The sequence below is a fragment of the Mustela lutreola genome, chromosome 1, assembly GCF_030435805.1.
Source record: "Mustela lutreola isolate mMusLut2 chromosome 1, mMusLut2.pri, whole genome shotgun sequence".
In the NCBI taxonomy this organism is placed as follows: domain Eukaryota; kingdom Metazoa; phylum Chordata; class Mammalia; order Carnivora; family Mustelidae; genus Mustela; species Mustela lutreola.
The window spans coordinates 84920284-84943001 of record NC_081290.1 but is presented as its reverse complement, the minus strand read 5'-3'; positions in this window follow the sequence as shown (position 1 = coordinate 84943001).

Genomic DNA, 22718 nt, shown 5'->3' with positions numbered 1-22718 from the left:
CATTCTGCTACTTTCATATGAACCTTTAGTATCTTTTGATGTTATATCCATGCACAATTTATCTTATAATGTATTTTTAAGGAATGTATTATTTGAAACCAAGTGTTTCAAAAAAATTTTTTGTTGTTATTGATATTTAGCCAATAGAGACTGAGACTGTAATTGGCATTTTAAAGCAGCGTATAAGAAATCCAGTCAAGATTATACTTATTCAAAAATTTCAGCAATGCAAAATTTCCATAAGTTTTGGGTAGCTGTTCAAGTATGTGAAAATGGAATTATAAGAAAGACATTTAAAAACTTTGGACATGGGGTGCCTGGGTGGCCCAGTTGGTTGGGCATTTGCCTTTGGCTTGGGTCATGATACCACAGTCCTGAGATGGAGCCCCCACATCCAGTTCCATGATCAGCAGAGGCCCGCTTCTCCTCCTCTCTCTGTCGCTCCCCCTGCTTGTGGGTGTGCATGTGCACTCTCTCTCTCTCTAAAATAAAATCTTTAAAAGAATAAAATAATAACAAAAAATAAAAGCTTTGGACACACAAGAATTGATTAAAAGATAACTGGAGTTGTGTATGCATTTTTGTGAGCCAGCAGAACAATTACTTTTCTCCCTGAACTTCAAGCTAGCAAAGTTACACTGACCACCCACAAGTTTAATCAATCTAAGAACTGTCTCTAAGTTTTTCCTGGAGTCCATCACTTTTCATGATATATCCCCATCTTAATTTCTTGTCTACAAAAGATGGTCATTTTAATTTGGTAGAACATTAAAAATCAACAAAAAGAAAATCACTATGGCCCACTGAATTTGAAGTGGGTTTTAGCTATACTCTAAAATGATAAAAACTGTATTGTTTATTAGAACCACATTTTCCAATTAAGTTCTTTTAAGGAGCTCAGACTGCATGCAGCACTATTGTATGGGATTATTTAAGAAAATTCTGTAACTCTTTAGAAGTAGTGCACGCTCAATTCCAGACATGAGTTTCTATGACAAAGTCACATTTTCATTTTATCATGTAATAAGTAATAATATAAAATGCTTCACAAATGGCCAGAATTAAAGTTATATAATCCTCCAGATGCTCTTAACTTGGAGAAGCATATATTTTGGTCATTTTAAGGGAATAAATATATAATTTTTGTGTATTGTTTATTAAAATATTTAGAAATAACTAGATATTACACACATTTTTGATGAATGTAATATATACGAGTTGCTTCTGCCCCACATTTACCTTTCTTTCTGACTATAATATAAAAGAATATATTGTTCTGAAGATGAATTTGGAATTTAGAAATTCTATAATTCAGCCAGAATAAACAATTAATTTTTCTTTTTTAATTCTCTATCCACTCTGCAAGTACACTCTCATTTTTATAATTAACCTCTCAATAACATGAACCAGTGTGATCACAGTTTTCCTCTACCCTTCTTTTAAAGTATTTATTATTATTATTATTAATTATTCATTATCTAATAGTAATCTTTTGGTTTTCTCCTACCTTTCTTAACTGTTTCTCCTCTCGCCTTTTCTTTTTCTATAGAATTCTATGTTGGCATTCTTCAAGACTCAACCCTGGCCTGAGTCATCTCATTCTCATGCACAGCTTTAACTGCCATCTAAAGATAGATGGTCTTTCTCTGTGAAGACCTTCTCATGTGCCTCTTCATTGAATTCTTCACTTAACTCACAATCTGTCCCCTAAACTGCTGCGAGGTCTTCCACTGTTTACTATCTTAATAAATAGTATCGCTATTCAGTCTTCTGCAAGAACAGAATGTAGATATCATTCTTGACACTATTTAAAGTCCACTCCATTAATCCAATCCATCAAAATCCTTTTGTGGTTACTGCTTAGACATCTTCACCCTATTCTACTATATATTTGAAAATCCCAGTTATAATAATTTCTCTCTAACATCCCATAACCTTCAGTTGTTCTATCTGCATATGTACTCTGTTTCTATATTGCAAATACATCCTCCGCATTTCTGCCAGAACAACATTGTCAAAATATAAATTTGAATCTCCTTTTTTACTTAAAACCTCCCAATCATTTCTTTCTGCATTTTGATAAGAATAGACTCCTTTAAGGTGCCTCGGTGGTTCAGTCAGTTGAGTGTCTGCCTTCAGCTATGGTCATGATTCTGGAGTCCTGGGATGAAACCCTGCATTGGGCTACATGCCCACTGGGGAATCTACTTGTCTCTCTCCCCTTCCTCCTGCTCATGCTATCTCTCTCTCTCTCTCAAATAAATAAAATCTTAAAAAACAAAGCAAAACAAAAACAATTTTAACATGTCCTAAAAGGCCTCACCTGTTCTTCCCTACCTACCTTTTTGTCCTCTCCCCTTCTACAGTTCCTCTAATTCTTTTCTCTTCTTGTTTCATGACCTTATTTCATTCCTCATGGTTATGATATTTTCATCAGCCATAAATAAACTGAAAATACTTTTTTTCTTCTCCTTTCATCAAAATGCTTTGGCTGCAAGTAATGAACAACTCCAAATCTATTGCTTATTCAATGGCAGTTTTTTAATATCCTATATCTGGTCAAGGGACACTCAGGAAGAGGCAGCAAGAAACAACCCTGCTAAAAATCACTGTCATCCCAAGGTAAATGTGCATATGCTCAAGGCTTCACGTTTTAAGGTCCAACACCAATAAATTAACTCAACTAACTTAGTTGTGAAATTGACAACCTGATTCTAAAATTCCTATGGAAATTTAAGTGACCCAGAATAGTCAAAATAATCTTGAAAAGGAAAAACAAAATTTGAAGACTTATTCTTCCTGATTTCAAAACTTACTACAATGGTACAGTAATCAAAACAGTGTGGTGCTGGCATAAGGTAAGTCCTACAAATCAGTGAAATATAATTGAGAGTCTAAAAATAATCTATCATAGTTACATAACACATATTCTTCTCAAGTGCACAAGGATAGATCATAATTTGGACCACAAAACAAGTCTTAACAAATTTCAAGTTGAAATCATATCGAGTGCTTTTTTTAGTCACAGTGGTATAAAGCTAGAAATCAATAACAATAGGGAAATTGAAAAATTCACAAATATGTGAAAATAACTCACTCCTGAGTAACATGTAAGTCAAAGATGAAATCAAAAGAAAAATAAGAAAGAATCTTGAGACAAATAAATATGCAAACACAGCATACCAAAACTCATGAGATTAGCAAAAGAGGTTCTAAAAGAGAAGTTTATAATAATAAATGCTTACATTAAGAAAAAAGAAAGATCACAAACAATCTTACTTTTCACCTCAAGAACTAGAAAAAGAAGAAAACAGTAAGCACCAAAAATAATAATTATAAATTACTTAAAAGGTAAAGGATCTGTATGCTAAAAAAAAAAAAAGACTGTTGAAATAGATTAAAGAACACACTCATAAATGGAAAGTATTCTGTGTTAATGGATTAGATAATCCATATTGTTAAAATATCCATACTTTCTAAAGATCTACAAATTTTTCAAAAATGAAAAAAATACAATTAAATTTTATATGGAACCACACAATATTCCAAATGGACAATAGAATCTTGAGCAAGAACAAAGCTAGAGGCATCATAATGCCTGATTTCAAAACACATTACAAAGCTACTGTAATCAAAACAGTATAATTCAAGCATAAAAATAGAATCATAAACCAATAACATAGACCAGAGATCGTAGAATAGAGTCAACTAATCTTTGACAAAGGTGCCAAGAATTAATGGTGGAGAAAGCATAGTCTCTTCAGTAAATGGTGTTGTGAAAATTGGCTATCCATATACAAAGAATGAGATTGGGCACTTTTCTTATATTGCACATAAAAATCAACTCAAAATAGAGTAAACCCTAAACATAAAATCTAAAATTGTAAAATTCCTAGAAAAAAAATGTAGATAATAAGCTCCTTGGCACTGGTCTTGGTAATACTTTTTTTGGATATGATACCAAAGTATAGGTAACACAAACAAAAATAAATAAGTGGATCTATATCAATCTAAAAAGCTGCTGCTTATAAATGTTTGGTGTTCATTCTTTCTGATGGAGGCATATTTCTCCATTGTATATATGGACCACATCTTCTTTATCCATTTGTCTATTGAAGGGCATATTGGCTCTTTTCACAGTTTGGCAACTGTAGCTATTGTTGCTATGAACATTGGGGTACAGATGGCCCTTCTTTTCACTACATCTGTATCTTTGGGGTAAATACCCAGTAGTGCAATTGCAGGGTCATAGGGTAGCTCTATTTTTAATTTCTTAAGGAATCTCCACACTGTTTTCCAAAGTGACTGCACCAACTTGCATTCCCACCAATAGTGTAAGAGGGTTCCCCTTTCTCTACATCCTTTCCAACACTTGTTGTTTATTGCCTTGGTGATTTTGGCCATTCTAACTGGTGTAAAGTGATATCTCAAATGTGGTTTTGATTTGAATCTCCCTGATGGCTAATGACGATGAACATTTTTTCATGTGTCTCTTAGCCATTTGTATGTCTTCTTTAGAGAAGTGTCTGTTCATGTCTTCTGCCCCTTTTTTGATATGATTATCTTTTTTGTGTTTGTTGAGTTTGAGGAGTTCTTTATAGGTGTTGGATATCAGCCTGTACTGTACTGTCATTTGTGAATATCTTCTCCCATTCCGTGTGTTACCTCTTTGTTTTGTTGACTGTTTCCTTTGTTGTGCAGAAGCTTTTGATCTTGATGAAGTCCCAAAAGTTCATCTTTGCTTTTGTTTCTTTTGCCTTTGGAGACATGTCTTGAAAGAAGTTGCTGCAGCTGACCTCGAAGAGGTTACTGCCTATGTTCTCTAGGATTTTGATAGATTCCCACCTCACATAGAGGTCTTTTATCCATTTTGAGTTTATCTTTGTGTATGGTGTAAGAGAATGGTCCAGTTTCATTCCTCTATACGTACCTGTCCAATTTTCCCAGCACATTTATTGAAGAGACTATCTTTTTTCCACTGTATATTTTTTCCTGTTTTGTTGCTGATTATTTGACCATAGCATTGAGGGTGCATATCTGGGCTCTCTACTCTGTTCCACTGGTCTATGTGTCTGTTTGTTTGTTTGTTTATTTGTTTTGCCAGTACCATGCTGTCTTGGTGGAGTTATTATCTCCAACATATACAACTCAATAGCTGACACACAAATAACCAATTAAAAAATGGGCAAAGGAATTGACAATTTTTTCCAAAGAAGACATGTATATGGTTAAAACGTACATGAAAAAGTGCTCAACATCAGTAATAATCAGGAAAATACAAATCTAAACCACAATGAGTAGTAAATGTCTATCAATAGACAAATGGATAAGGAAGATGTGGTATATATACATAATGGAATATTATGTGGTCTTAAAAATGGATGAGATCCTGCCATTTGTGAAAACATGGATAGACCTAGAGGGCACAGTGATAAATGAAAGAAGTCAGACTCAGAAAAAGAAACACCATTTGATTTCACTCATATGTAGAGTCTAGAAAACAAAATGAATAAACAGACAAAAAGAAGAACCATATCTATAAATACAGAGAATAAATTGATAGTTGCCAGAGGGAAAGGTATGGGGGCCTGGGCAAAATGAGTGAAGGAGAGTGGAAGATACAAGATTCCAGTTATGGAATAGATAAGTCATGGGAATAAAAGGCACATCATAGGAAATATAGCCAATGGTAATGTAATATATCATTGTGGTGAGAGATAGTAGCTGCACTTGTGGTGGCACAGCATAATATACAGAGAAGTTGAATTACTGTTACACATCTTGAATAAATGTAACACTCTGCATCAATTATACTTAAATGAAAAATTCAAAAAGAAACGTATCACCTCACTCAGCAAGAATAGCTGGTACAAAAAATATAGGAAATAACAAGTGCTAGCAAGTATGTAAAGAAAAAGGAACCTTTGTACACTTTTGATGGAAATGTAAATTAGTACAACCATTATGGAAAATAGTGTAGCAGTTCCTCACAAAAATAAAAATAAAACTGCTGTATGATCCAGAAATCCTATTTCTGAGTATCCTTGTGTGTATGTATAAATATATTCATATGTATGAACATACACAAACAAGTATATATATGCATATATATGAAATTAATCTTATATGCATATGTATATGTTCATATATGTGTATATATGTGTGTGTATATATATATGTATGTACATATGAAAGTACTATCTTAAAGAGATGCCCGCCTTCCATGTTCATTGAACATTATTCACAACAGCTAAAATACAGAACTAAACAAAATGTCAGCAAATGGATGAATAAAGAAATTTAGAGATTCAATATAGATATATATATGGGTACACATAAATGTATATTACCTATATATAAAATTATGTTAATATAATAATAAATATATGTACATTTATATAATGGAAAATTATTCAGCCTTTTGGAAAAAAAAATGAATCCTGTCTTTTGGAAAATGTGGATGAACTTGGTGGGCAGTATGCAAGTAAAATAAGCCAGACACCAAAAGACAAATATTTCATGCTTTCACCCATATGTCAAATCTAAAAATGTCAAACTCATAATATCAGAGTAGAATGGTGGTTGTACAGGGCTAGGTGTGGAGGGGGATGTTGGTTTAAAGGTAAAAAACTTCAGTTATAAGATGAAAAAAATTCAGATATATAATGTATAACATGGTAATTATATTAATAATACTCCACTATATATTTGAAATTTGCTAAGGGAATAAATCTTAAGTGTCTTCACTCCATACACACATACAAACACCACACATAATTGGTAACTCCTTGAGAAAATTATATAGCCTTGGAATGCAAAACTAAAACTTTTAGAAGTCAGTTTGGGTAAGTGATATCTCTGTCTAAAAGGCACTCAGATGGCAAAGTAGGGCAGAACCCTCACTGGGACAGCATAGTTTTGGGAAGACTGGAGGTGCCTGAGTGTAGCAGAGCTCCAAGGTATTGAGTGGGAAAGCGGCCTGTAATCAGCAAGCCCAGGAATGTGCTCTCTGATAGGTGTTGTCATAAACCATGAATGAGGGCACAGTCCAGCAACTGCTATCCAAGCAGGGGCCCAGCAATTGACAGAACTGCCAGGAGAATACCTCCATTCCTCCAGAGGACCAGATCAGGTGCAAACCAGGAGTTTGCAGGGTTTGGAGATTCAAAACAGGGTTGCATGACTGAGGTAAAAATGCTTGGTCACAGGCTGGGTGAGCACAGAGTGCGGTTGGAGACCAGGGAGATAGGAGTGATTGACTGCTTTTCCCTGAGGGCACACTGAGCAGTGGGCCCCAAGCTCTTGGCTCTGCAGCTGGAGACTGGGAGGCCACCATTTTCATTCTCATCCTTTAAAGCAGCATGGAAAGCTTTCTGTGAACAAAAACCACATAGAACAATCCAGAGGTGCTTATTTAGCCTGACCACTGACAAGGGCAGTGCAATTCTACCCAGGGCAAAGACACCTGAGAATCAGTACAACAGACCCCTCCCCAAGAAGATCACCTCACACCAGTCAGAATGACTAAAATTAACACGTCAGGAAACAACAAATGTTAGCAATGATGTGGGAATGCAAGCTGGTGCAGCCACTCTGGGAAACTATATGGAAGTCCCTCAAAAAGTTGAAAATAGAGCTACCCTATGACCAGCAATTGCACAACTAGGGATTTACCCCAAAGATACAAATGTAGTGATCCAAAGAGGCATCAAAGTTTATAGTAACAATGTCCACAATAGCCAAACTTATAAAGAGCCCAGATGTCCATCCATAGATGAATGGATAAAGAAGATGTATGGCAATTTGAATGGATACACACACACATAGACACACACACACACACACACACACAGAGGAATACTACTCAGCCATTAAAAAATTGAAATCTTGGGGCGCCTGGGTGGCTCAGTGGGTTAAACCACTGCCTTCGGCTCAGGTCATGATCTCAGGGTCCTGGGATTGAGTCCCGCATCGGGCTCTCTGCTCAGCGGGGAGCCTGCTTCCCTATCTCTCTCTCTCTCTGGCTGCCTCTCCGTCTACTTGTGATTTCTCTCTGTCAAATTAAATAAAAAAAAAAAAAAATTGAAATCTTGGGTGCCTGAATGGCTCAGTTGTTTAAGTGACTGTCTTTGCCTCAGGTCATGATCCTGGGGTCTTGGGATCAAGTCCCACATTGGGCTCCCTGCTCAGTGGAGAATCTGCTTTTCCCTCTGACCCTCCCCCCTCTCATGCTCTCTTTCTCAAATAAATAAAGAAATTCTTTTTAAATAAGTTGAAATCTTGCCATTTGCAACAACATGGATGAACTAGAGGGTATCATGCTAAGCAAAATAAATAAGTCAGTCAGAGAAAGGTGACTATCACAGGATCTCACTCATGTGGAATTTAAGAAACAAAACAGAGGATCATAGGGGAAGAGAGGAAAAAGATAAAACAAGATGAAACCAGAGAGGAAGACAACCATAAGAGACTCTTGATCATAGGAAATAAATTGAGGGTGGCTGGAGGGGAGAGGGATGGGGGATGGGATAAATGGGTGATGGACCTTAAGGAGGCATGTGATGTAATGAGCATTGGGTATTGTGTAAGACTGGTGGATCTCTGACCTCTAACCCTGAAATGAATAACCTATTATAAGTTAATTAATTTAATTTAAATTAAAAAAAATAAAAAAGGAAATGTTACCCAGAGGCCAACAGAGTGGACACTGAAGCTTGATTATCTGACTTTGTGTGTGGCAAACTTTGACAGTATGCCAGTTATTTATTCTTTTTAAGTCTCAAATTTGTCCTTCATAAAGTGGGACAATTAATACACATATCTCAGGATTTCTTTGAGGATTAAGGTGTTAATTTATTAAATTTATTTATTAGTTTATTAAAGCACACAGAATTAAATCTGGCACATAGCAAGTGCTCTGTCTGTGTTAGCTATTGTTATGAAGTGGCTAGAACTGAATATAATGCTTTGTGATTGCTGTAAGGGATCTGTAAGAGGGATATTGTTGTCCCAGTTTGTTTTTTTTTAAAGATTTTATTTATTTATTTGAGAGAGAGTGAGAGAGAGATAGAGTGAGAGAGCATGAGAGCGGAGGTCAGAGGGAGAAGCAGACCCCCATGGAGAGGGGAGCCTGATGTGGGACTTGATCCCAGGACTCTGGGATCATGACATGAGCCAAAGGTAGTCGCTTAACCAACTGAGCCACCCAAGCACCCCATTGTTGTCCTTGTTGTATACAAGGAAAACTCACTCTATGAAGTTTGTCTGTGGTATGGAATAATAAAGAAAGATATGACAAAAAAAAAAAAGCCAAAATCCTATCTGCCCTATCTCACTACTTCCTCTGTGGTTCCTAAGGTAGCTATAGTCAATGGAAAACAAGATTCTGATGACCAAGTATCTTTTGTGAGTGTGACCTAAACTCAAAGTCTTAGTGGGACTTTCCACCCTTTAATAAGCCCAAATTAAAATCTCACCATGAGTCACCCTCCATAGAGAAGCAAGGAGCCCGCTGCAGCTGGGTGTGAGTTGAGACAAAGAGAAGACCAGATGTCTGGCATTGCCTATGAATTCAGGAACCACATTGAACATTTTACCACATAGAGATCCCACCCACTAATACATGTACTGTCCCTCCTCTTAGACCAGAGCAAGCCGGGTGGTATAAGATGGGAGTGGCGGTCTCCTCCCTTCTAAAATGAAAATGTGACCTTGTTTTGTAGCAACAGGCTTGGGGACATCTGGGCCACATAAACAGATACATATTTATTTGTATGTTTTATTTTCTTTTATGGGTTTCTATTATTCATGTTCACACCCTTTAATTTGGGAACCAGTAAGTTCTGTGGTTAACAGTATGTGCTTTAAGAGAGTCCTGAATTCAAATCCTAATGCTCCCATTTATTTGAAATGTGACCCTGGTCATGATCTCAACTTCTAAAAGCCACATTTCCTCCTCATCAGTAAAAAAGTGCTAATTCTTAGTATAATTCTAATGTTGTGATGATTAGCTATTATGATATAAGGTGCTTATCACAACATTTGGCACAAACGTTCTCAGTACATTTAATAAATATTCAGAGAGAAATAAAATGAACTCGCTGCCACTGTGAACTCACTTCCCCCTGTAAGACCGACATAAAAATTTTTCTAGTGCAAGATGGAGGGTGCCATGTGGTACAGAAGACCTTTTCATACGTTTTAAAACAGGACAAAAGAGAGTAATTCTTAAAAGGGAGGAAGTGGAGAAGTTGCAAATGTATTTATTTGGGTGAAGTAGCAGGTGCCTGGAGCAAAAGTAGATAATAGGCTGGAAACTCAGTTTGTCTGTTTATTTATTTATTTATTTATTTTTAGGCTTTATTTATTTATTTGACAGACAGAAATCACAAGCAGGCAGAGGCAGGCAGAGAGAGAAGGAAGCAGGCTCACCGCCGAGCAGAGAGCCTGACGTGGGGCTTGATCCCAGGACTCTGGGATCATGACCTGAGCAGTAGGCAGAGGCTTTAACCCACTGAGCCACCCAGGTGCCCCTGGAAACTTAGTTTAAAACAAAATTGAACATTATGCAAGGAATTTGTAGGTTGTTGGTATGGCAAATGGCCATTTAAAGGAACAATGTTCCTGAGATCACAGTTTTTTAATAATATCCAATCCAATAGATACCAATTCAGTCCTTGCATTAAACTGTTAGTAAAAACATGACTTTAGGAACCTGAGAATATAGTTTCATTTTTCAATGTACTATATAAAAATATGAAATATATAAAAAAACACCCCATGCTATGCCTTTAAACAATACTGTTCTGAAAGGACAAGTGCATTAGAATCCACAGAATATAAAGTGTAATACAGAGGAGTTATTTGATGATGACTTGCTTTAATAATAGAAGGATATGCATGATTCTATATTAATGTGATGCTCTTAAAGGGAAATTTCATTCAAGGTGGGTGAGCAAATTGAGAAGAGAATTAGGTTTTGTCTGTAACAATTCATGCTATGTTATTTTCATGCTATCTCTATTCTCATTATTGTTGCTATATTCTAGTCTATATTCTATGTTTGCAAGTTCCAAAGAAAGGCCAATGAGGGAAGAATGGATGGGAGGTGGTGAAATCTGATCTTATCTGATTTATATTCCAAATCTGGAAATCAGGTAAGTCCATTCAGATTGCAGATAAACATCTGAACTTGTGACCCTGGTTTAAATGAATGAACTATGTTATAAACATAAGACATGCTTATTTTATAACTATTCCACATGCTTACTGAATAATATTCCCACACTTGCTAATACATTTGATAATTAAGCACTAAATTCTTTCTTCAATTTAAAGATATATTACATGTTCAGTAATAACAAGTTAATCTTAACAAAGCCAATGTAAATAATATAGATTTTTAATGAAATATAATCTATATTTCTTCTTGTCTAAATGATCCCTTTTACTTAAATAAAATGCATGTTGCCAGTTTTCCCCACTTATATTTTACATTCATCTAAGAAAAGATGCAATAAAGAAAACAATAAACAGAACATTTGAATGTGTCCAGCTCACAGTTGTTAACAGGCTAGACAGAAGCAGGTGAACCTTCTAAATGTTCCACAGTATTAGTGGAATGTATTTTTTTAACTAATTCCAGCTGTAATTTTCAGCTAATATTAGATTGAGAAACCCTATGGAATTTTGTATGGCATATATTCATTCATAGTATCCCTCTTTTCTGCTGCCTTAAGTACAAGATATTTGTTAAACAAATATCAGACTACCTCTTTTTCTGACCCAGTTCTCACAAGTATTCCTGTGGTCATGTCCTCATCTGGGAAAAGTAGCCGGAATAAAGCAGGAGAAGCATGATGGAAATTATCTTCAATGATTTTCCTACCGTGTTTTTATTTATTTATTTTTTTATTTGACAGAGAGAGAGATCACAACTAGGCAGAGAGGCAGTCAGAGAGAAGGGGGAAAGCAGGCTCCCTGCTGAGCAGAGAGCCTGATGTGGGGCTCGATCCCAGAACACTGAGATCATGACCTGAGCTGAAGGGCAGAGGCTTAACCCACTGAGCCACCCAGGTGCCCCTGTGTTTTTAGATATTAAATTCAGCATTTTGTTAATCTATAGTTATGAAAAAAGTTGCATATACATAATTTCCCTAACATAGTAATACTTAACATGTTCCCTAGGTCCACTTCTGATCACCTATATATACTGCATATTTTAGGCAGGGTATCTTGTCCACTTTACTTTTATGTATATACAAATAAAAATTATATTTGTGCACAAATGGGATCTATTCTGTTTAGTTTAATCTTGTAAGGAGAAAGGAATCCAATTGTTAAAACTAAGGAAAGCAGTTTTTATAACTGCTGAGAACAAGTAATCTAAATATTGTTTTTCATTTAGTTTGCTAAATGGCGTCCTCTTAAGTAAATCCCATATCTATTATTCTTTATTCATTTCTATTGTATTCAGTTTTCTAGTTGTATTACATTTGCAAGGAAGTAATTATGAAAATACTCTGATTATAGCAAGTGATGATCAGCAGTGTTAAAGGAAAAACCATTTTCTCATGCATGCATTTCTTCAAAATTGAATTTTTGTTTGTGTTGTAGTTTGTACCATAGGTAGTAGATTCAGGGAAAAAAAAATTCCCCTTTCCTTCAAGAAATACACTGTCACTTAGATTAGATATGAGCAATTAAACACATAATGTTAACATCAAACTCAGGGGTGGCTGGGTGGCTCAGTCGGTTAAACATCTGGCTCTTGATTTTGGGTCAGTTCACTGATCAAGCTGAAGGTGGAGCCTGCTTGGGATTCTTTCTCTCCCTTTCCTTCTGCCCTTCCCAACAACATTTGCATGCTCTTGCTCTCTTAAAAAAAAAAAAAGAAAAAAATCAAACTCAATAAATTTAGATGAACCGTGATGCAAAGGGCAGGATTAGGGAAACCACCCAGAGGTTCCCACTGCATGGAGGTTTTAAAAAGAAGCAGTTACTCAGGGAATTTCATTAGACCCTTAGTGTCAAAGTTTTGACACTGCTTTTGTAGTCTCAACCTTAGGTGCCTAAAGAATCACCTGGGGAGCTTATAAAGCAAAGCAAAACGAAACAAAACAAAAAGCAAAACCAGAAGCAATTTGTGCATGAACCCTAACCCTAGAGAATCCAGTTGTTTTGGCTAGGATGGGTCCAGGTGTTGCAAATTCTTTCAAACGTCTCCTGAGGAGTATAATTTGCACTGAGGATTGTGAACCACTGTCTATCACATAAAAATAGAAAATTTTTTATCATTTTTGCACTTTTGATTTATTTTCGCATTGGTAATATATTTTTAGATTCAAATGCTTATTTATATTGATTGTAAGAAATTAATTTGTCAACAAAATTACATAGCTATGTTTTTTTTTTCTTTTTTTTCCTTCAATTTCTTGTAAAGCTGGATTTGTGTAGAGATTTACAACTAGATTTTATGTCAACCTTTAGGAAATAATGCTTGGGTGTGAGCCAGTTAGATAATTCTACTATTTGGGAAAATGGCACCAGTGCAATTGTTTTTGTTCCTTCAATTTTAATGGTGAATTGTTCAAAAGTTTCTTAACTTTTTTTTCAAGCTAACTCAAAATGGAATTTTATTTTAAATGCTTTGAGATTGAAATGGTTTGGAGAAAATAAGTGCCTTTGTTAAGCCAACATCCACTGAATGCTACACGCATACAATTTCTACAACCATACACATAGTGACATGCTTACTAGAAATAATACATTCTTGTATTTTTGTTCTTCTGGGATTAGAGGGTAAAAACATAAATATCAACTATACCAGTGATTTTCCATCTTTCACATTTTACTTCTTCATAATATTCTATCAAATAATAAAGATTTCAAATTATTTCAAATACAATAAATAGCATCATAAATGTAACTTTGGCAATTAGCATATGTTTAAAAATTTTGTTGGGAATTTAGATATAAAATGTATTGATTTTATTTAAATATTCACAAAGCCTTATTTATATTATGATTTATGGAAAAGACAGCTTACTATCACCTGTAATATAGGAGTTAAAGGGGACTTTGATTGACATTTTTGTACCATCAACTCTTAAATCCTTCAGTAAAAGAAGGTGGGAAAGAACATTTAAAATTAATGTATACTTCTGGACCACCTGGGTGGCTCAGTCGGTTAAGTGGCAGACTCTTAACTTTGGCTCAGATCAGGATCTCAAGGTCCTGTGGTCAAGAGCCGTGTGGAGCCCTGTGGTGAGCTCTGAATTAGGCTCCACGTGTAATGGGGAGTCTGCTTAAGGATTCTCTCTCTCCCCCTCCCTCTGTCCCTTCCCCAGATCATGCTGTCTCTCTCTTTCTAAAATAAATAAATTACTCTTTAAAAAAATCAATATACCTTTCAAATAACCCACAACCATGATAATAGTTATAATTATACATGTATATATACACATAATTATATATACAGTATATACTATATGTATGTTATCATTGAATGGTTGTTTTGACTTTTGAGTTGGAGAATGTTGAAATGAAGTATTTGAGGGAGATCATTTTATCATCTGGATATAGAAAGGTTTGGAACATGAAAAAGGGTTGGTGAAATGAAAAGAGACTCTTGCAGTCACACTATTTTCAAAAAGACTATTGGTAACAATAACAATGACACTCTGAAGTCTGAGAAGCTAAAATGCCCAGAGAAGGCACAAAACCATTAGTCACACTTGTTGGATACCCACATTGTTTTTACTAAATTTTGATTCTTTAAAGTTTTGAAAAATGAAGTATTAATTATTATTATAATGATTATATTTCTACTTACATAAGCAATTGTTGTAAAGTTCTTCCAATTTCCTTTGTCTCAGATTCTTGCTTTAGTTTTTGTTGTATGACATTTTTACCTTCTACCTTTACAATGCTGGTTAAGTGTGATACACATAGATGATGTCTTGAAACTCCAGCCTTGTTTTCTGTTTCAAAGATTTCATCATCTAGGTGCTGTAATTATCTTCCGCAAATACTTTGTTCTTCTTATGACCTCTTATATCAGAGTTATTGCCAACCTCCTAATGGAGGGTAGTTGTCAAATTACTTAAATCTCATAAATCCCAATTACCCTTGTATCTCTGAATAATTATTAACATTTATCTCTTTGACTCTCAAAAATAGTATAATTGGGGCAAGTAGTTATACAGATTATTTGGTCACTGAGTCAATCAGGGTTTTCTGTCTCACTAATCCTTACCTACCTACTTCTCCATACCATCACTCCCCTTTGGCTAAATCTCTCTGTAGTTTTTTGTTTTGTTTTGCTTTTGTTTTATTTCTTTTTGTTTGTTTGTTTTAACATAGAATGTATTATTTGTTTCAGGGGCACAGGTCTCTGATTCATCAGTCTTACATAATTCACACCGCTCACCATTGCACATAGCCTCCCCAATGTCCATCACCCAGCCATGAATCCAAATATTTGAGAACAAAGAGAGAGAGGTTTAGAAACAAATTCCAGTTTTAGCACTCACAGCACTAGCTTACGCTTTGGACATAACTACACCTTTGTTCCTGGGTTTTTCACACTTTATTTCATTTAAATTTGTTCTAAGAAGGTCCGTCAATGTCAAATGGAAAAGGACTTCTGGCAGGTCCATCATCTCAGTCATTCCCTAGGTATGTGTAAATTACACTTAAGCTGAAACTTTGCCCTCCCTCCACCTTCCAAACACCACACAGCCATTCCTCTATACATCCAAACTTAATCCAGCTCTTGCCGGTGTTCCAGCCCGTGCATGTCATGTCATGCTCCCTCTGTACTATTCTAGCTATTCCTTTCTTTTTAACTTCCATATGTAATCTCTTCCCAAGACAAATTAATTTGCTTACTCTACAGTCTTTATTTTTTCCAATCAGAGTACATATCCATTAATTCAACTGGAGTCTACTGAGTGTTCAAGATATTAAAGGGACAGGGTTAGATGTCCATTTGAACCCCAGTTTTTAAGGACATGAGCATCTAATGGCCTGTTACAGTTGACAATGACTCTAGCACCAGCTCTTTCACCTAAATTATGTATGTGTCACATACCATAACTTACCATAAACATTGACTAGTGAATATTTTTTCAATGTTCTCAAATTTTCAGATATGATTATAAGTTAAATGAGAAGTATAATATATACCAGTTTACTTACATTATCTCATAGTGCCAAATACATCTTCATCTCAAATCCACTTAATAACCATTATTGACAATACTTCAAATTACATATATTTCAGGTAAGCTAATAAACATATGTGCTCCTTTCCTTTCATATTAATTTAGTCCATGTATTACACCAAAAAGTGCATGAGAATACTGGTTAGTGCTATGGCTGGGGCAGGGCATCAGTACTGAAAAGTTTGGAATGTCTTATGGTGCCAGAAAATAAGGAAATATTCAAGCAAAATAGACACATACACACACCAAACACACCATGATGACTGAATGATAGAGGGATACAGTAGCCAAATAAAAGACCTCTCAATGGCCAAAGCAAGAACAATTTGAGCAACAAAATTAAGTGTTATAGGATTATAAGCTAAAGTATAGAATAATATGCATGAGTCCAAACTGTTAGACAGATATATCTCACTTTCTTGTGCTTTGCTTTAGTGAGCATCAAGATACTGCATTTTTAAAAAATTTATTTAACAGAGAAAGAGGTCACAAGTAGGCAAAAAGGCAGGCAGAGGGGGGAGGGGAAAGCAGTCTCCCTGCTGAACAGAGAGCCTGATGTGGGGTTCAATCCCAGGACCCTGGGATCATGACCTGAGCCAAAGGCAGAGGCTTTAACCCACTGAGCCACCCAGGCACCCTCAAGATATTGCATTTTTACAAGTTGAGGCTTATGGCAACCCTGTGTCAAGGGAATTCTGTTGGTATCAATTTTCCAACAGCTTCTGCTCACTTCCTATCTCTGTGTCACATTTTGTTATTTCTCCCAGTATTTCAAACTTTTCATTATTATTATACCTTTTATAGTAATTTGTAAACAGTGATTTTGATTGTGTTCTGACAGCTCCACCAAACCATCATTTGTCCTCAACAGAGTACTGAAATTATGTCAGTTAACAAGCCTACAATGGCCTCTGCATTCAAGTGAAAAGAAGAGTTCTATGCCTCTTCTAATCAAAAGCTAGAAATGATTATGCTTAGTGAGGAAAGCAAGTCAAAAACTGAGACTGCCCAAAAGCTGCCCTCATGTGTCAAATAGCTGGCCGACACGTGAGTGCAAAGGGAAAGCTCCTGAAGAAAATTTAAAGTGCCATTTAGTGAACATATCAAAGATAAGAAAGCAAACAGCCTTATGATGACATGGAGAGAGTTTCAGTGGTCTGCATGGAAGATCAAACCAGCCACAACATTCCCTTAAACCAAAGCCTAATCCAGAGCAAGGTGGTAACTCTCCTCATTTCTATAAAGGCTGAGAAAGGTGAGGAAGCTGCAGAAGAAAAGTATGAAGCTAGCAGAGGTTGGTTTATGAGGCTTAAGGAGAAAAGATGTCTCCGTAACACAAGAGTGCATGGTGAAGCAGGCAGGGCTGATGTAAAAGCTGCAGCAAGTTCTCTAGGACATCAAGCTCAGATCATCAAGGTAGGTAGCTACACTCAGTCACAGATTTTCAGTGTAGCTGAAATAGGCTTCTGCTGGAAGAGGATGCCATCTAATACTTTCATAGTCAGAGAGGAGAAGCCAATGCCTAGCTTCAAAGCTTCAAAGGGGGGCTGACTGTCTTGTTAGGGATGAATGCAGCTGGAGACAAGAAGTTGAAGCCAAAGCTCATCTACCATGCTGAAAATCCTAGGGCTCTTAAGAATAGAAAAATTATTTTTCTGGGTTCAGAAAACAAATTTTTTAAATAAATCATGTTATTAAAATTTTCTGATGCAAAACCAGGAATGAAGATTCTAAAATGTAAAGACTTCCATATATGTTTCACCTAATACTTTTACTTATTCCTTCTTAAAGTTTTTTTTTTTTTTTAGGATTTTTGTACTATTTAAACATATTTAAAGATTTTATTTATATGTATGTATTGTTGTATATACACAAACCTCTTTATTCACATGTGATTTCAACCATCAGATGGACTGTGGGAATGAGCCGCATGGCACAAAGTTGAAAATAATTGCCTTTAACAAAAACCATGGGGTATTTAATGGCTTGAAGCATAGGCACTGACTCCAGCTGTATATAGTACTTCATGTTGCCCAGCATGTAAGCAAATAAGCTATGTTTAGATTTCCCCAAAGTAAATTATTTGAATTCCTGACCATTGATCTGAAAGACAAGACCACTTCCAGCTTAGGCATACACTTACTCTGTATTTGTTTTTAAATTTATGAGTGTATAGGTATAGTCTAATCAACCCCAAATCCAAAATGTCAGACATGAACTCACTGAGAGAGAGAGGTTGAGAGAAAAATGTGATCATGTGTATTCGGGTGTGGGTGCAAGGTGGCAGTGTTAGGAGGGGATTTAAACTGGAGACTGCCTAATTCAGAATTTCCTATACCTGGATCTTTGGTGTCTGTGACCACCAACAAAGTTTCCTCCAATGAAGCCGTCTGGATTAAATGTGTCTGCTGTACATTTTAGCTGACCTGAGAGTTCTGGTAAAGAGATTTATCTGCTAAACGCCATAGAGACTGCCAGATTCAACATACATCAGTTTAAGTGTATAGCATCGTATGCTGCCAGCAGTAGGTTATTTGATTTCTTTTCCTTTTAGTCTTTCTTTTGAGGATGTTCCAAAAATATTGATTACCTGAATTGAAAATTGTACTCTCCATGGAGATTTTTATTGCTTCCCTCCCACTCGTGATTATATATGTTTAATGGAGGTCTTTATAGAAGTATGTACAGTAGTGTTGTAGGATTGAATGAAATTAATTTTCTCAATGAATCAATCACCTATTGTTTTACAATGAATTGTTGGCATTCTGACTTAAAAAAACAATAATAATAAGCCTAACACCTTTCATTGAAGAGTTCTGAGCAGAGTGAGGAAATTAACATTATGGAGCTCATATATGCCAGACAATTTGTTAGTGACTCTACATATTTATTTTTTAATTTATTTTCTCTACAATCTTATAAAGTGAGAAAAATAAAATTATGAGTATTTAACCTTCCTTGTTCAAAGGTCTGTCTGCTGTAAAAATTCATGCACTTTTTAAGTTCTTTTTTATAATAAATATTTTATTTTAAGAGACTTTAAGAATTACAGAAACTTTGTAAAGAGAGTAGAGAGAATTCCCTTATAATCCACACCCATTTTTTTTTATTAATACATTAAATTATTAGTATGGTATATTTGTCACAACAAATGTATCAATATTCTTAAATTATTCCTAAAAGTTCATACTTTATTCAGATTTCTTAGTTTTTATCTAATGTACCTTTTCCGCAACCAAATTCCACCTATAATTCCGCAATACATTTAGTCACCATATCTTCTTACCCTACTCTAGATTGTGACAGTTTCTAAGATATTTCTTGTTTTTGATGATTTTGGCAGTTTTAAAGAGTACTGATCACATATTTCATAAAATAATCATTAATCAGAGTTTGTCTGATGTTTCTCTCATAACTAACCCACGGCTTTGGGTTTTGGGTTTTGGAGAGGAAGGCCACAGAGGAAAGTACCATAATTATCACGTCATGTTGACAGGACATGCATCAGCACTATTTATGTTGCTAACAGCAATGGCAAACCTGACAGTGTTTTTCACGTTTTTCCACTGTAAGGTTATTCTTTTCCTTCTTTTCCAAACTCTACTCATTGGAAGGAAATTCTTATGTTTAGCCCACATTTAAAGTTGGGAAGTTATCCTTGATCTCCTGAGGAGTGTGATGGTTAATTTTATGTGTAAGTTGGAGAGGCTACAGTGCCCAGATATTTGGTCAAATATTATTCTGGATACTTTTGTAAGGCTCTTTTTTGAATGACTTTGAGTAAAGAAGATTACCACCCCCCCCATACTGTGGGTGGGCTCATCCAATCGGATGAGGCCTTCATGAAAAAGACTGACATCCTCAAACAAAAAGGAATTCTGCAAGCCAACTATCTTTGGACTCAAACAGAAACTTCTCTGAGTCTTCAGTCTGCCAGCCTCTGAGGCAAACTTTGTAATTACCAAATCCCCACAATCACGAGATCATGAGTCACTTTCTTAAAATCAATCTTTCTCCCCAGAGATAGATAGATATATAAATAGATATCTATATCTATATCTATATCTATATACTTATTTATATATATATAGATATTTATATATAGATAGATATATAAAATACATTGTATTGGCTTTGTTTCTCTGGAGAACACAAAGTAATTCTAGGGAGTACTATCTATAAAATTTATTTGCAATATTTCTTTATAGGAAATTTACATTTCTTTCTTAGTTTATTGTATTTGTTTCATCAACTATTTATAGGCATACATTAGTGATATTGCAGGTTTGGTTCAATACCCCTGCAGTAAAGTTCATATCTCAATAAATGGAATCAAATAATATTTTAGTTTCTCAGTGCCTATAAAAGTTTTATTTATAGCATACTATAGCCTATTAAGTGTGCAATAGCATTATGTCTAAAAAAATGTACATACTTTAATTTAAAAAACTTTATTGCTCAGAAATGCTGACCATCATCTGAGCTTTTAGCAAGTGCTAATCTTTTTCTGGTGAGGGTCTTGCCTGGATGTTGATGGCTACTGACTAATCAGGGTGGTGGTTGCTAACAGTGGGGTGGCTGTGACAATTTCCCCAAATAAGGTAACAATGAACAACAAAGTAACTGATGAACCCCTCCTATCGTGAATGATTGCTCTATAGCATTTTACCCACAGGACTTTGCTCAAACTTAGTCAGTCCTCTGAAACCCTGCCACTGTTTTACCACTAATTTTCTGCATAATCTAAACCTTTCCTGTCCTTTCAAGAATCTTCACAGCATCTGCACCAGGAGTAAATTGCATCTCAAGAAACCATTTTCTTTGGTTATCCGAAGAAACAATTGCTTTTCCTTTCAACTTTTATCAGGAGGTAGCAGCAAATTGGTCACATCATTAGGCTCTATTTCATAAGTAGTTCTCTCGCTATTTCTACCACATCTGTAATCCCTTCCTCCACTGATGTCTTGAACCCCTCAAAGTCATTCACAAGGTGGGATCAACTTCTTACAAACTCCTGTGAATGTTGATATTTTGAGCTCTTCCCATGAATCACAAATCTTCTCAATGGCATCTAGAATGGTGACTCTTTTGAGAAGGTTTTCCATTTCCTTTCCCTGATCCATCAGAAGAATCACCATCTATGGCAGCTATAGACTTACAAAATGTATTTCTTCAATATTAAGATTGAAAATCTAAATTACCTTTTGGTCATGGGCTAAACAATGAATGTTGTGTTAGCAGGCATGAAAACAACAATGATCCCATGGTATATCTCCATCTGAGCTCTTGGGTGACTAGATGTATTATCAATGAGCAGTCATATTTTGAAAGGATTTTTTTTTCCCCCCCTGAGCAGTAGGTCTCAACAATGGGCTTAACCAATTCTGTAAACCATGTTGTAAACAGATGTTCTGCCATCTGGTCTTTTTGTGCCATTTATGGAGCACAGCCAGAATAAATTTAACACAATTCTTAAGGGCTGTAGGATTTTCAGCATGGTAGATGAGCCTTGGCTTCAACTTCTTGTCTCCAGCTGCATTCATCCCTAACAAGAGAGTCAGCCCCCCTTTGAAGCTTTGAAGCTAGGCATTGGCTTGTCCTCTCGGACTATGAAAGTCTTAGATGGCATCCTCTTCTAGCAGAAGCCTATTTCAGCTACACTGAAAATCTGTGATTGAGTATAGCTACCTACCTTGATGATCTGAGCTTGATGTCCTGGAGAACTTCCTGCAGCTTCTACATCAGCCCTGCCTGCTTCACCATGCACTCTTGTGTTATGGAGACATCTTTTCTCCTTAAGCCTCATAAACCAACCTCTGCTAGCTTCATACTTTTCTTCTGCAGCTTCCTCAACTTTCTCACCTTTATAGAAATGAGGAGAGTTACCACCTTGCTCTGGATTAGGCTTTGGTTTAAGGGAATGTTGTGGCTGGTTTGATCTTCCATGCAGACCACTGAAACTCTCTCCATGTCATCATAAGGCTGTTTGCTTTCTTATCTTTGATATGTTCACTAAATGGCACTTTAAATTTTCTTCAGGAGCTTTCCCTTTGCACTCACGTGTCGGCCAGCTATTTGACACATGAGGGCAGCTTTGGGGCAGTCTCAGTTTTTGACTTGCTTTCCTCACTAAGCATAATCATTTCTAGCTTTTGATTAGAAGATACATAGGACTCTTCTTTTTACTTGAATGCAGATGCCATTATAGGCTTATTAATTGGCTTCATTTTTCAAAACTGCTGTGCCTCTAACACAGCAGAGAGAAATGAGCAAATAATGGGTTGGTTGGGTTGGAGTACTGAGAACACATACAATATCTATCCATTAAGTTTGTTATTGCGTATGGGTGTGGGTCATGATACCCCACAAATAATTGCAATACTAACATCAAAGACCACTGATCACCATAAAAATATAATGATAATAAAACTTAAAATATGGTGATGAGTACCAAAAGTGACACAGAGACTTGAGCTAAATAATTGTTATTGA